Source organism: Sturnus vulgaris, chromosome 29, assembly GCF_052056855.1.
Source record: "Sturnus vulgaris isolate bStuVul1 chromosome 29, bStuVul1.hap1, whole genome shotgun sequence".
Lineage (NCBI taxonomy): Eukaryota > Metazoa > Chordata > Aves > Passeriformes > Sturnidae > Sturnus > Sturnus vulgaris.
Genome location: NC_142271.1, coordinates 5,078,232 through 5,091,692, shown reverse-complemented (window position 1 = coordinate 5,091,692; position 13,461 = coordinate 5,078,232).

Genomic DNA, 13,461 nt, shown 5'->3' with positions numbered 1-13,461 from the left:
TTTTTGTTTTTTTTTTTTTTTTTTTTTTTTTTTTTTTCTTTTTTCCAGTGCGAATTTCGGGTCAGGGGAGAGAGAAGAGGTGTGAATGGGTGTGCAGAGGGGGTGTGGGGGCCTGGCCGGGGCGGCTGTCGGCAGAGGGAGCCCGCTGGGAGCAGAGCCCGGCTCCTGCTTCCCTTCCTGCATCCATCCCGTGCGCTCCGGGCACCTCCCAGCAGCCGGGAGCCACCTGGGGCTGCAGCATCCCCCTGGCCTGGGTGGGCTCCGATTGCCAAGAAGGTCACCAGGGACCTCCTGCCCTCCTGCCATCCCCTCCAGACCGACTGCAGTGGTCCCACAGAGCTGCCCTGGCATCACCCGGAGCTGGCGCTGGGGACAGCGGCCGAGGGTGGCAGTGCCAGGGCAGGGCAGGGGCTGGCAGGGGAGCTCAGGAAGGTGAAACCTGAGCGAGGGCTGGGCACGGGGGGCGTGGGGGCTGCAGAGCTGGGGCTGGGGCTGGGGCTGGGGCTGTCTGGAGAGGAATGGGGAGTTCCCACCCTCGTCTTTACGCAACCTCCGCCTGTTTATTTGGGCACCGGGCCGGGGAGAGGATTTGTCCCTTCCTTTTGGGAGGAGAGGGGCATTAACTATTTCCTCCCCACCTTCTGCTCGGCCTTTCCCCATCCTGTGCCTGCCCGGAGCCCCCCTCACACTCAGCATCCCCCAGCCCACCCTGGCACCCTCCAGGGCTGTTCGGACCCATCTGAGCCCTGTCCGTGCCACCAGCGATGTTGTTTCTCATCACACCCTTCCCCCAGCAGCTCCCAGCGCTGGTAAATAAAAACCTGATCGGTTTTAGCCCAGACAGCAGCAGTTTGGACACCCAAACTGAGCAGGTCACACAAACGCACTCAGTGGAGCGGGTGCTCCCTGTGCCAGGGCTGGGCAGGCTCTGGCACAAGCCCAGGGCTGCTGTGGCTGCTGTGAGTGGCAGGAGCTGGAGCCAGGTGGGAGCTCAGACTCGGCTCAGGGTCCACCTGCAGCCCTGGATGCTCTGGGCAGGGACAGGCTGGGGTCACACCTTGAGCTGCAGGCTCAGCTCTCTCAGAGCCCTTGGCCCTCAAAGTGAGCAGGGCACTTTGTGCATGCACAGAACATCGCTCCAGACACGGGAATGAAGGCTCTGAAGGAAGCTGCAGCCTTGGGAGCTGGCAGCATCTCCAGTGGCATCACCACCCTGTGGAGACCCTCGCAGATGTGCAGCACCGTGCTGGAGCCAGCTCCAGCTTTTCTTCTGCCTCCATCCCTGCCGGGCAGGGTGTCCTGCGGGCCAGGCAGCCCTGGGACAGCCGGGAGAGCGGGCAGGGTGGCACGGTGCCAGGCAGGATGCTGGCAGGAGCAGCCAGAGGTGCTAAGCTGGTAACACTATCCCGCGGCCGAAACCCGATAAAGGACAGGGGGAGGTTTGCAACACGTGGGATTAACAAGGTCAGCTCAAGATTTTCTCAGGGTGAAAATCAAAGGGGAAAATATTTGCCTTGTGTGACTCAGTGAGTTCCTGAGCAGCCACCTGAGTTCCTGAGCTCACCCCGGCCTGTGGCCAGTGCTGAGGAGCCAAACCCGAGCCCTGCTGCTCGCTGTGCCCTCTGTAATAACCAGACACTTCCCAGCTGCTCTGCTGTCCCTACAGGTTTTCATCCACTCATTGAAACGACAAAAATCAGTAAAATCCCACCCTGATGCTGGTCAGCAAACAGGGACCATCCCAACCCTCTTGAAGATCTACCCTCAGTATTTGAGGAATTAGCACCCACACTCACCCTAAATCCCCGATTCCCAGTTTGTTTCAGTGTTCTGAGGTTCAGTTACCCCTGAGAGCTCTTCCCCACTGCTCATCCCATGGGCTCTGAAGGCCCAGTGTGTGCTCGGTGTTACCTGGTGGAACCAGCCCTGCTGAGCCCCAGCTGGTCCCAGGGGTGGAGAGGGTGGGTTTGCATCACAGATCCCCCGTGCAGGGCTGGCAGAGAGCTGCTCCTTCCTGAGACACATCCCAGGCACAGGCAGCAGTGCCCAAGAATCACAGAATCCATAATTTAGGTTGGAAAAGCCCTCTGAGATCATCAAGCACAAGCCCAGCATGAAATCATGTTCCTGAATGTCCACCCACCCTAGCCTGTGGCACCTGGAGCTGGGTGGGACGAAATTCTCTTGTGAAATGTGAGAATTTAAATATAAGCACTGGAAAACACCTTTAAAAGCTGCAAAGAGAATTAAAAAACAAAAAAACAAACAAAAAAAACCCTAAATGTTCCTGTTTGGAAGCAGAAGCCCCATTCCTGGAGCTGGGACTGAGAGTAACTCAGTGGCTTCAGCCACTTCAAAGGGGACCTGATAAACCCCAGGGGTTCAAAGTTCCAGGTAACCTTTCAAAGGCGTCAGACGTGAAAAACAAAGCCACGGCATCACGCAAATCCTTATCTGTGTCCCGTGGTGCCACCGGGCCACAGGGCAGTAAACACCTCTGGAGGTGTCAGCACAGGGCTCTGCAGCCTCCCTGTGCCACCAGGGCCACTGCTGGTCCCTGTCACCGGCGGATGGAGGGCTCGGGGTGGTGGCCTGCCCTGTGCCACTGGGATTTCTTCCCAAGAGCACTCCTGGTGCTGTGAGTGACCCAAATCACTGCTCTGCCTTTCCTCAGTCGCTGCCCCATTGTTCCACCCCCAGTCGGGGGGTGACACTGATGGCGTTGGTGTGACTGTCCCCACCAGGGTGTGGCTGTCCCCAAAAGGGACACACAACCAGCCCAGGTTTGAGGCACGGCCGTCCCCTCACCCTTTTCTTCCCAGCCACACCAAATGTTGGGGCTTCTCCTTCCCCCCAGCCCACGGGAGCTGCTGTCACCGTGTCCCACCCCAGAGGACACCCGGGTGTGGGGTCACAGGGCCCTGCCTGGCCCTGGGGCTGGGGACAGAGGGGTCTGGGGACATGGCAGGGCTGAGAGCCAGCACTAGAGAGGATTAGGGGCTGTGGGCAGTCCCAGTGAGCTCTGGGACATGCTGAAGTCAGCAGCAGGAGCAGCCTGCTGGGATTTTGGGGTGTCCCCATCCAGCCTGGCATGGGGCTGTCCCACTGTCCCACCCCTCACTGCAGTCCTTTTGGGTTTGCAAAGCCCCACAGAGGTGCTGAGTGCTGTGGAGAGGATCCCAGCACGGGACAGAGCCCGGAGCAGGAATAGCAGTGGAGAAATCCATGGAGGACTGGTTTGGTCACGATGGGGTGGTCCCTGTGCCAAGGGCTGGGCAGCAGCTCCTCAGGCACGACTGAGCCACCCCAGGGCTCACAGGGATGGACAGGGAATTCCCTAGGGAATTCCAGTGATTTATACCTGGAGAACAGCCTGGACCTCCTGCTGGTGCATCCCTGCTGCCCAGGAGGAGCTCACTATCCCAAATTCCCCAGATTTAGCTCTGAGACAGGCTGGACTCTGTCCTGGATGAATAATCAGCTCCTCAGAGTGTGGACAGACACAAATAGTGGTGATCTCCACTCGTGCTGACAGAAGGGAAAATGTGGATTTGCCTCCTCTCACTGCCCTGGCTGAGCTCCCTCAGGTCTGCATGAGTGATAAACAATACAGAGAATAGGAATTATCAGTTACAATATAGAGAATAGAAATTTTCAGTTACAAAACAGAGAATAGGAATTTTCAGTTACAATACAGAGAATAGAAATTTTCACTTACAATACAGAGAATAGGAATTTTCACTTACAATATAGAGAATAAGAATTTTCTGTTTTTCTCAAGTTGCTGAATGGAGTTGAAAGATTAAATACTTCGAATTGTGTTAGAAAGTTTATTCTGGCCCATTTTGGTATCACCAGCATCCCTGGGGATGGGGCTGAAGCCAGGGCACCAACAGAGCCTCATTCAAACCCTGGGTGAGGCTCAGGGCAGTGAATCCCTCTCCCACCAGATCCCACCAGGACACTGCATCTCTCTGGCCCCAAATGCTTTATTTCACTTTAATGCCCTTTAATCACTGATTCTTTCAGGCTGGTGCCTGAGCTGCCTCCTGGCCTTATGGCACAGCTGCAGCACCACTCCTAAAACTCCAGAAACTCCAAAAACTCCTTAAAAAGGCAAAGCAGGCAGCGCTTTCATCTAAAATCTGTCTGCTGATCTCTGACCAGGGGCGACAGGAGCTGCTCGTGCTCCAGGTGCTCACGTCCAAGAGCTGAGCTCCTCTGCAGGCACTGACCTCAGAGCCCCGAACAATGAGCAGCTTCATTTCAGGGCTTATCTCCTCCCATCCAAACCTCCGGGCCTTAATGAGTTGCCCAAGGCCACATAGCAGCAGGGATGGGACCACGCTCACTTTTTTTTTTTTTTTTCTCACTTTCTCCTCCTTGCTCCTTGGGCAGAGCTGGGGGAAGCCAGGAGAAGCCACACGTTCTCCTCCTCACAAACACCTTCCCACTTTTTTTTTTTTTTTTTTTCGAGGGAAAAATTCCTCTTTTCTTTCTCAGATTGGAAAACCTCCCTTCTCAGGAATTCAACGGTTTAAGGGGAAAAAAAAAGCCTCGTTTGGGTTGACTCTGCTGGGTCAGAGTGGGCAGAAAGCCTCGAGGGGTGGGGGAGGCAGTGCCTGGAGCCTGAATTCCAGGAGAATGGGATGCTCCACATGGCACCCCTTGGCCTGGGGGCCCCCAACGCTTCGGGGCTGCTCCAAGGACAGGAATTTTTGATGCTGGGGCTGCTCCCACCCAGCCCCAGGAGCTGCTTTCGTCCCTAAGCCTAGGGCAGACCTTGCTGAGCCATTTGGATTTCCCCTGGAGAAGGCAGATATCTTACACCTATTTTACAAATAAGATAACAGCCCTTGCTCAAGGTGACCTGAGGGTTGTCCAGAGAGCACTGGCCAGTCCCAGGTGAGGACACAGCCAGTGCCAGGTGCTGGGCAGCTCTTCTGGGGGGGTGACAACTCCTCTGGAGGTCCTGATGATGCTCCACACAGAAATTTGGGTTGGTAGGGTTCGTTCTGACCACCAGAACATGCTCTGCTCCTCAATCCAGAGTGGTCTAACCCCATAAATACTTCAATTTGGGGATGTTCCCTCTGCTCCCCAAACCAGGGTGGTCTAACGCCACAAATCCTTTAATTTGGGATGTGCCCGTGCCAGCCCTGCTGCGGCAGCCCCGGGAGCAGCTCCCCTGTGAAGAAAAGGGGCTGTGACAGCGCTGACCCCACAGACACACGCAGTGACCGGGGCTCAGCAGAGGATGGCCCTTCCCTTGCCTCAGGAGATGTCCCCACTGGGCTGAGACAGGGCTGGGAAGGCTCTGAGCAGCTGTGCCCCCAAAAATTCCATCAGCAGATAAACCCCAAAGCCCCAGAGCCTCTCCCCGAGAAGCGAGCGGCCCCGAACGCCCACGCTCTGCTGCCGAGCCACGGGGGCAGCTCAGAGCCTGCCTGCATTCCAGCCTTCCTTTTGGGGCTGTAAATAATCCTGCTGCCTCCCTCTGGGACGTGGTGTTCCTCATTCCCGGTGGCACCGGGCGGGGGTGGCAGCGCCAGCGGTTCCCTTTCAGGTGGCAGCTGCGGCTCCAGCCCTGGCACCGCGGAGCCGACGGCCACCTCTGCCAGTGGGACGGTGGCATCCAGCCCAGGGCCTGGGACCTGCACTCCTGGGCCAGGAAATGGTGATAACTTGGGGATCTCAGAGCTCCAGGCGGGCTCTGTGCGGTGCCACACGGTCCTCGAGGTGCCACCGGCAGTGCCAACCCCTGCCCACCCTCCCGGCAGCACTGGGCACGTCCATCACCTGCTCCAGGAACGGCCAGCTCGGTTCCTGTCGGAATTTGGCAGCCCAGATCTCTGCTTTCCCACCTGGCTGCGGGATTGGAAACGCTCCTGTAGGAACAGACAGACAGACAGACAGGGAAGCAGGACACCCCACCTGGGCAGGTGTCACAGCCTGAGCAGCACACCAGCCATGAGGAACAAGCTCCCAGCATCTCTCAGCCTGTTCAGACCCAAACTCCCTCCCCCTGCAGCACCTCCATCCCAAACCCTGCAGGTCTGGGGATGGGAGAGGGAGAGGGAGGGAAGGATGGAGGGAGGGAGGAAGGCTCCCTGCAGGTGCCATCATCTCCCAGGAATCACCCCTGTCGTCCCCAGGGCGTGCACTGCCTGGCCCTGCTGCCCCCACTGAATTATTACCACTGAATTATTGCCCCCATTAAGTGACACATATCTGCTAAAATTAATCATCTGCAAACACATCCACACATTCCAGCACATGGAATGCTGCTATCGGCCCAGGAAATAACCAGCTCAGCAATCCGTGCACCCCAGGCTGACCTGGGGAGTCCCTGGGGTGTCTTTCCCTGTCCCGGTGCTCCCCAACTTCCTGGTGCTTCCCAGACACTCATCCATGCCTTGCACACCATCCCGGATGCTCTGTTGGTGGCCACGTCCTCGGGTCACAAGTGGGGAGTTTGGCCAAAGCAGAAAGAGGCAGAATGAGTTGTATTTATAATTACTGAAAATGGAATTTGACCAGGACTGCGCCTCCCACGCCAGAAGTGCCCCAGGACCATCGGTGGCTGCACAGGGCTGGGTTCTCTGCAGGGCAAGACCTCGTTTTATCCTGATCACACCCAGCAGGACTTTGGAATAGCAGCTCCTGCCACAGGCAGCAAGAAACAAAAGGGAATCCATCAGTGCAGGAGGGACACGGGGCTGGGAAGGGACAGGGACATCTCGTGTAAATCATTCCCTGTGGAAAAGTCACCTTGGTTGAGAACTTCACTGGGTTTTGCCAGTGCTGAGGGGACAAAAATCCAACCAGCTGAACTCCAGCCCTGCCAGCATCCCAGCAAGTCACTTTGGGGTGGTTTTGTGCCCCAGTGTGCCCAGACTTTCCTGCCTGTGCCAGGGGTCGGTGGCATTCCCATGGGCCTGGCATCCCGCTGCTGATCTGCTGGGCCCGCTGTGTGCTCTGATGCCCGGAGCAGCTCAGAGGGTGAGCAGCGCCAGCTGCTGCCCTCACGCCGGGAGCCAGCTTTGGAATTTTACCTTTTGTCTTTCTTCGGTGGAGCTTCGCTAGGAAAAATGCCCTTTACTGATGGCAAAAGTCCCTTTTGGCACGAACATCCCAGAGTATCAATTAACCCTGCACATTAGTCCTGGATGTTAATTAGCATCCTCCAGGATGCTGTTCCCCCTCTTTCCGCGGTGCAGGATCCCTGTGGATGCCGGAGCTCGGTGTTCCCGGGATTTGCCGTGTGACGGGAACCTTTGGGAACACTCGTGGGCTGCTCCCGCTGCCGTGCCAAAGGGCTCGGCGTGTATCAGGCTGTCCTTTAGAAAATCCCCACTCGATATGAGTTATTAATGATATTTACAGGATAACTGCTCGGCAATGATTACCTCTGTGGGTCAGATGGCCATGAATCAGCCCCCTTCCCTCCGGCACCCTCGGGCAGGGTGTTCCTCTGGCTTGCTGCAGACACAATGATTGATTTGCATGCGATGAGGTTTCTTGGCAGAAGCTGCTGATGCCTCGAGCGCGCACAAGGTACCAGGAATTTTTACTCCACGCCGCTGCCTTCCCCGGCCGTGTGTTCCCCGCCCTTCTGTCTCTCTCCCCGCTCCCTTCTCCCATCGTTTTCCAGCGCTCGGGGGTGGCAGCACATCCCGGTGACACCGGAGGAAGAAGAGCAGCAGTGCCACCCCCGTGAACATCCCGTGCCAAGCTGCCCTTGGGGACAACGGGAACACGAGAGATAATTCCTACACAACAAATAACCCCCTGCAGCTTCCTTCTGGTGGCCAGTTCCTTTGTCCCTGTCCCATTCCTCGTCCCGCTCTGTGCTGATGTCCCTGTCCATCTCATCACAGGCAGCACCCTGGCTGGTACCTGGGCCCTGCACCCCCAAATCCCTCTGGGAGGAGAAGAGTCCAGGAGCCTGGAGAAGAAAGAGAGGAGATCAGGATCCCAGAGAAGAGAAGAGATCAGGAGCCTGGAGAATAGAGATCAGGATCCTGGTCACAAGAGATCAGGATCCGAGAGAAGAGAGAAGTCCAGGAGCGCGGACACGAGAGGAAATCAGGATCGTGGAGAAGAGAGGAGTTCAGGATCCTGGAGAGGAGATGAGGATCCTGGACACAAGAGATCAGGATCGTGGAGAAGAGAGGAGTCCAGGATCCTGGAGAAGAGCACCAGGATCCTGGCCCCAGCTTGGCACAGCGACGCTGCCACGGCTTGGACACGATGGCAGCACGGGATGAGCCCCGTCCCCTACTCTGAGCTGGCTGCTCCCTGAGCTGCCACAGGAGCTTTCCCAGCTCCAAACGCTGCCTTTCCCCAAACCCCAGCAGCTCCCGGGCCAGGACATCGAGCAGCACCTCAGGGGTGGCTCCGAAGCTGCAGCTCCGGCCCGGCCCCTCCAGGCCCCTCCCCGCTCATCGCTGTCCCCTGCCAGGGGCGTCAGAAGAACCTGTCAAACCCTGTGCGGAGGAGCTCGTGGCCAGGTGTGGCTGCTGCCCGGGGCCCGTCCCTGCGAGGCTGATTGCAGATAGCCCAGCCCGAGCCTCCCGCGCATCCCAGCGCATCCCAGCTCATCCCAGTGCCTCCCAGCGCATCCCAGCTCATCCCAGCTCATCCCAGCGCATCCCAGCTCATCCCAGCGCATCCCAGCGCATCCCCGCGCCGGGGGACACAGCCCGAGCCTCTCTGCTGGGCACACAGCGGGCCTTCCCCTCTGTCCCCCGCTCCTCTCATCCCTTTGAACCTGGAAATGAGAGACACTCCGCTTTCCGCTGCCCATCCCGTCTGCCGGGCCGGCGCTGGCACAAAGCGCCCCATTGTCCATCCCGGGGGCGGAGAGTCGGCCGGAGCTCAAAGGCCGGGCAGACGCTGCCCACCGCAAAAAAAAAACCAAAACAAAACAAAAAACCAAAAAGCATCTCCTGCTGCCCCCGGCCCGTGGCAGGGCAGGGACGTGAATATGGGTTATTGTCACCCAGAGCATGGAGGGACCCGCGGAGGCGATCAAACGGGCCAGGCCGGAGAGGGAAGGGGTGGGGTGAAGGGGGACATCCAAAAAAGCTCTTCTCCCTCTTCAGATCTCCCCTTATCTGCCCTGGCTATCTGCTGGGCTTAGCCTGAGTGTACCTGCTCGCAATTACCTCCTCAAGCCAATCAGGCGCCGAGCACAGCCCTCGGTCCCCTTGACTGAGGTGGTTTATAAATGACTCAGTGCAGCTCTGAGCGCACACCTCTGCACAGCTCCTCGCTGCGCCTCTCCTGCCACATCTGCAGCCCCGCGCAGCGCCGGCCGCTCTCCCGAGGCGCAGGTAACTCCAACAATCGGGTTCTTTGTCTGGGTGGGCGTGGGGGATTTACACTCCGCTTGCACAGCCACTGGGTGTGAGGCGCACTATTTGGAGAACTGCTACTTCTTTTTTTTTTTTCTTTTTCTTCTTTTTTTTTTTTTTTCTTCCTTTTCCCCCTTTCTCTTTGCCTCCCTCCTTTCGCCAAGGGGATTTACGGCTGCAGATTTACTCAGGAATTAGCAACACCAACGATCCAGCAGCTTGATTTATTGTGAAGAGAGAGGTTGGAAGAGCCAAATATGTGAATTAATTATTGCTGGAATAAATCCTGCCATCTTATCCCGCCTGGTTCCTGCTGAGATGTGTGGAGGGATTTGCTTGATATAGGACAGGCAACACTGATGAGAAACACTCAGTTTCTGGAGCCTTGTTCTGACCAGAACTTTCTGTGTGTGGGACTGTGGGAAGTGGTCCCTGCCCTGAGGATGTTGCAGCTCAAATCGGGTGTTGCACATCCCGGGATAGAGGGGAGGGATGTGGAGCCCAGTGCCTGCAGGCAGTGGTTGAGAAGCACTGGTTGAGCACAGGAATCCAGCCCAGGAAAGGGGATTTGGCTGTTCAGGGCATGCTGGTGCTCACACTCAGGTTAGGAGGGAATTTTAAATCTGGGAATGAGGAGTGCTCCCAGTGTGAGAGCTGTCACACCGTGTGCAGGGTCTCCAGCTCCTCCCAGTGCTGTTTCAAGGGATGTTTAGGTCCAGTTTGGGCAGGCTCCTTCCTACACAGACAAGGGGAAATATCCCCTCAGTCTTGCTCCATGGTGGCAAACCACAGTTCCCACAGCTGGGATGCTTTCTGCTCTGCCCTGATAAAATTTGTCCACACCTTATTTGTAAGCAGGCTAAACCTGGAGCTGGGGACCTGTCCTTCTTTCCCTCACAGATAAGTCCGTGCAGTGACATTTGTCCTGGTCACGCTGTGTTTCAGCCCCGGGTCAGAGATTCCCGGTACAGAAATGCTGTCCCGTCCTCCACCTCCGGGACAGCATGGACGGGCTGACCCCAGAGATGTTTTTCTGTTTTTCCTTCTCTGAGAGTGGATCCACAGGGGCGGGAGCATGTGGAGGAGTGAGCTCTCAGCAGACATCCCTGATCAGTGCAGGCAGGTGCTGCAGGAACGCTGCAAACTTTTAAATTCCTTCGGATTTGTGCTGCCCACCTGCTCCTCAAAGGTCAGAGACGCGTGGAGAGCAGAGACTGTGGCACTGAGGGACAGCAAAGCCTCACTTCTCCTTCCTTTAAATGCCCTTTCCACTTCACTCCTGCCCATCCCAGCTGCCTTTTCCACGGGAAGGGGATGGAGACAGCACTTCCAGGGACTGGGCTGAGATGCTGTTGGGGTCAGGCACTGTCCAGGGAGGACAGCAGGGCAGGGAAGCTTCTGGAGGACCGCGATGGGGTGTATGGACATCCCAAAACACAGCACTCCAAGCCATGAGCCCACTGCCTCACCCCAGCCCGGCCCTTCCTCACAGAGCTCTGGCACTGATGAGGCTCTGACAGCAACAGAGAGCTGGGGTGGGGTTGGGAACAAGTGGGGAAATCAAACAAACCCCAGGGAAGGTGAGTCCAGCGTGGGTTTTGGTGCTCTGGTGCCAGAGCAGGGCAGATCCCCCGTGCCCACCGCGTTTGCTCCCTCCCAGCAAAGCGCAGGAGCCGAGCTGCTGGATATAAACATTTCACTTAATAAACACCCTGTGAGCCAAACACTTTGGCTTCACCCTCAGTAGCTGGCAGATGCCTGCAGATTTTATTATCCTGGTTAGCAGGCACAGAGCTAGTTTGGTTAGAAACTCGTGTGAAGTGGTACATCAAACATTGGCACCGGCCCAGCAGCGGCAGCACAAGAGCTCTGCCCGCTGGGCTGGGTCACTCACAACGAGAAAAGGAACATCTGCCTGATGGAAATCACCTCTTTAACACTCCAAATACCGGATCTGATCAGAGAGGAAACATTGATTTAATGCCTGCTGCTCCGTGGTGAAGGTACAGGAGTGGGGGAATGGGAGGGCAGATCCTGGGGGACGAGGGGCAGCTCAGGGCACGGGGATGGGAGGTGGGAGCTGGAGGGAAGCAGAGATGTCTCCTCCCAGCCCTGCCCTGTGGGACCCATTCCATGCCTGCCCCAGATCCATCAGAACCTCCTCTCACCCCCTCATCCCTCTGGCTTTTATTCCACCAGCCATCACGAGCTGGTTCCCCGTGGAAAACGGACTGGAACAGCAAAGTTTTGACTGAACTTTATGGATTCTGGCATTTTGCCTTTTCTGAGGCATGGATACTTTTCATAACTGATTTATATGCTCTTCTGGTGTCTTCCTCTTCTATTTCCAATGGGTAAAGAAAAGGCTCAACCCCAGGGACAAATGTGAGGGTTCAGTGCATGAATTGAATACAAACTCTGCTTCCCTGCCCCTGCTTCTTCCCCCTCCCCAGATTACTGGGAATGATTTTTTTTCCTAAAATACTCATGCCAGAAATGTGAGACTGTAGATGTGTCTTTATCACTGCCAGCTTTCCTTCCTGAATCAGTTCGTTTGTAGGTGAAGCCTGTGGCCATGCAGAGCCAAAAGTAAAACAAAACTAAATCAACCAAATTTTAAATGTGAGAAAGAATTTGTGCCCAAACGGCCCAGCTGAAGACTCTGGGGTCCCTTGGTGGTGAGTTCCTGCTGTGGTCCATCAGCTGGACACGGCCCTGGCACATTCCCAATGCCAGGAGGCTGCAGGGAGTGACCGGGGAGTGCGGGGGCGGTGCCCGATGGCAGAGGTGAATTATACAACATCTTCTGAAATACCTGAGCTCAGTGAGTGACAGGAACCTCCTCCTGCTGCCTGGGCTAGGAGAGGCGTGAAAGGCAGAGGGGAATGGGTGTGGGCAGGAGGGTGAGGGGGAGTTCGGTCCAGGGGGGCAGCCTGGCACTGCCACATCTGGCACTGCCACATCTGGCACCAAGAGCGCAGCACCTCTGCCACGCACAGGTCTCAGGGAGCAATTGGTGGCTTCCCCTTTGACCTTGCAGGACCTGGGCCCTGTCACTGTGCTGCCCCAGGGCTCCTGTGGCACCTGCAGCCCAGCCAGGTGGACGCAGAGCTGAAGGAGTCAAGACCTCGTCCTGGTGTTGCAACCAAACCCTTGCACCTGTGCTTGTGTTCTCCCGCCAGGCCTGGTCTGGGGGATAGGGGGGAGCTGCTTTTATGGCCCTTTCTTGGGCAATGGGGCCGGGGGGGGGGTGTTTTGGATGGAGATTCACCAGGGATTATTGGGAAGAGGTTGGACCTCTGAACCCAGTCCTGGAGCAAACAGCACAGAGGGCTGGGTGTGCCTTGTGCAAGGAGCAGGGGGATGGAGAGGGGGCAGGCAAAGGAGGAAGAGTTATTTCAAGAACTCTGATTTTTAACCCCTAAAATTAAGAAGGAGCCAGCTGAATGGGACATTCATTCCTTGAATGTCCATCTGCAGCACTGGGATCAGTTTGGGCCATTGTGTCAGGCAGGGATCAGATGGCTCTCCCACCAAATTTTGACTCATTCCTTGGACTGGAGCTCCTGTTCTGTGCCTACGTCAGCGCAGCACAGTGGCTTTGTGCCAATGGCTGCTATCAACAGCAGCCAATGTGACTTTCCTCTTCCAATCCCTGCTATCACCAGCACGGGCACAGCAGATAAGAGCTCAGGGAGTGTGATTGCAGGACAGACTCTGGGAGAAAAGCTCCGTGCCTGGTTTGGGACTGCCAGGGCTGGGACCAGCCAGGGCTGGGCTGAGGGGACACTCGTGACCTGCTGGGACAGTGCTGCTCACCCACATCACCCTGCTGGATGCTCTCATGTGTTGTTTGCTCCGAGTATCATGTCCCATTTGTGTACTCAGTGAGGTCAAATTTTACATTTCTGAGCATCACCCACTGCAGGGATGGGCTGCCTGAAAACCTGCGAGCACTTGGAGCTCCCAGACGTCGTCCTTTATTTCCATGCTCACACTGGAAGAGAGATCTTGAAAAACCTGGTCCCAGCTGAGTGGCACTCCGCTGTCCCCTCCACACTCCTGGAATTGCTCCGGGCTCCTGCCCCAGCTGCAGGGTTTA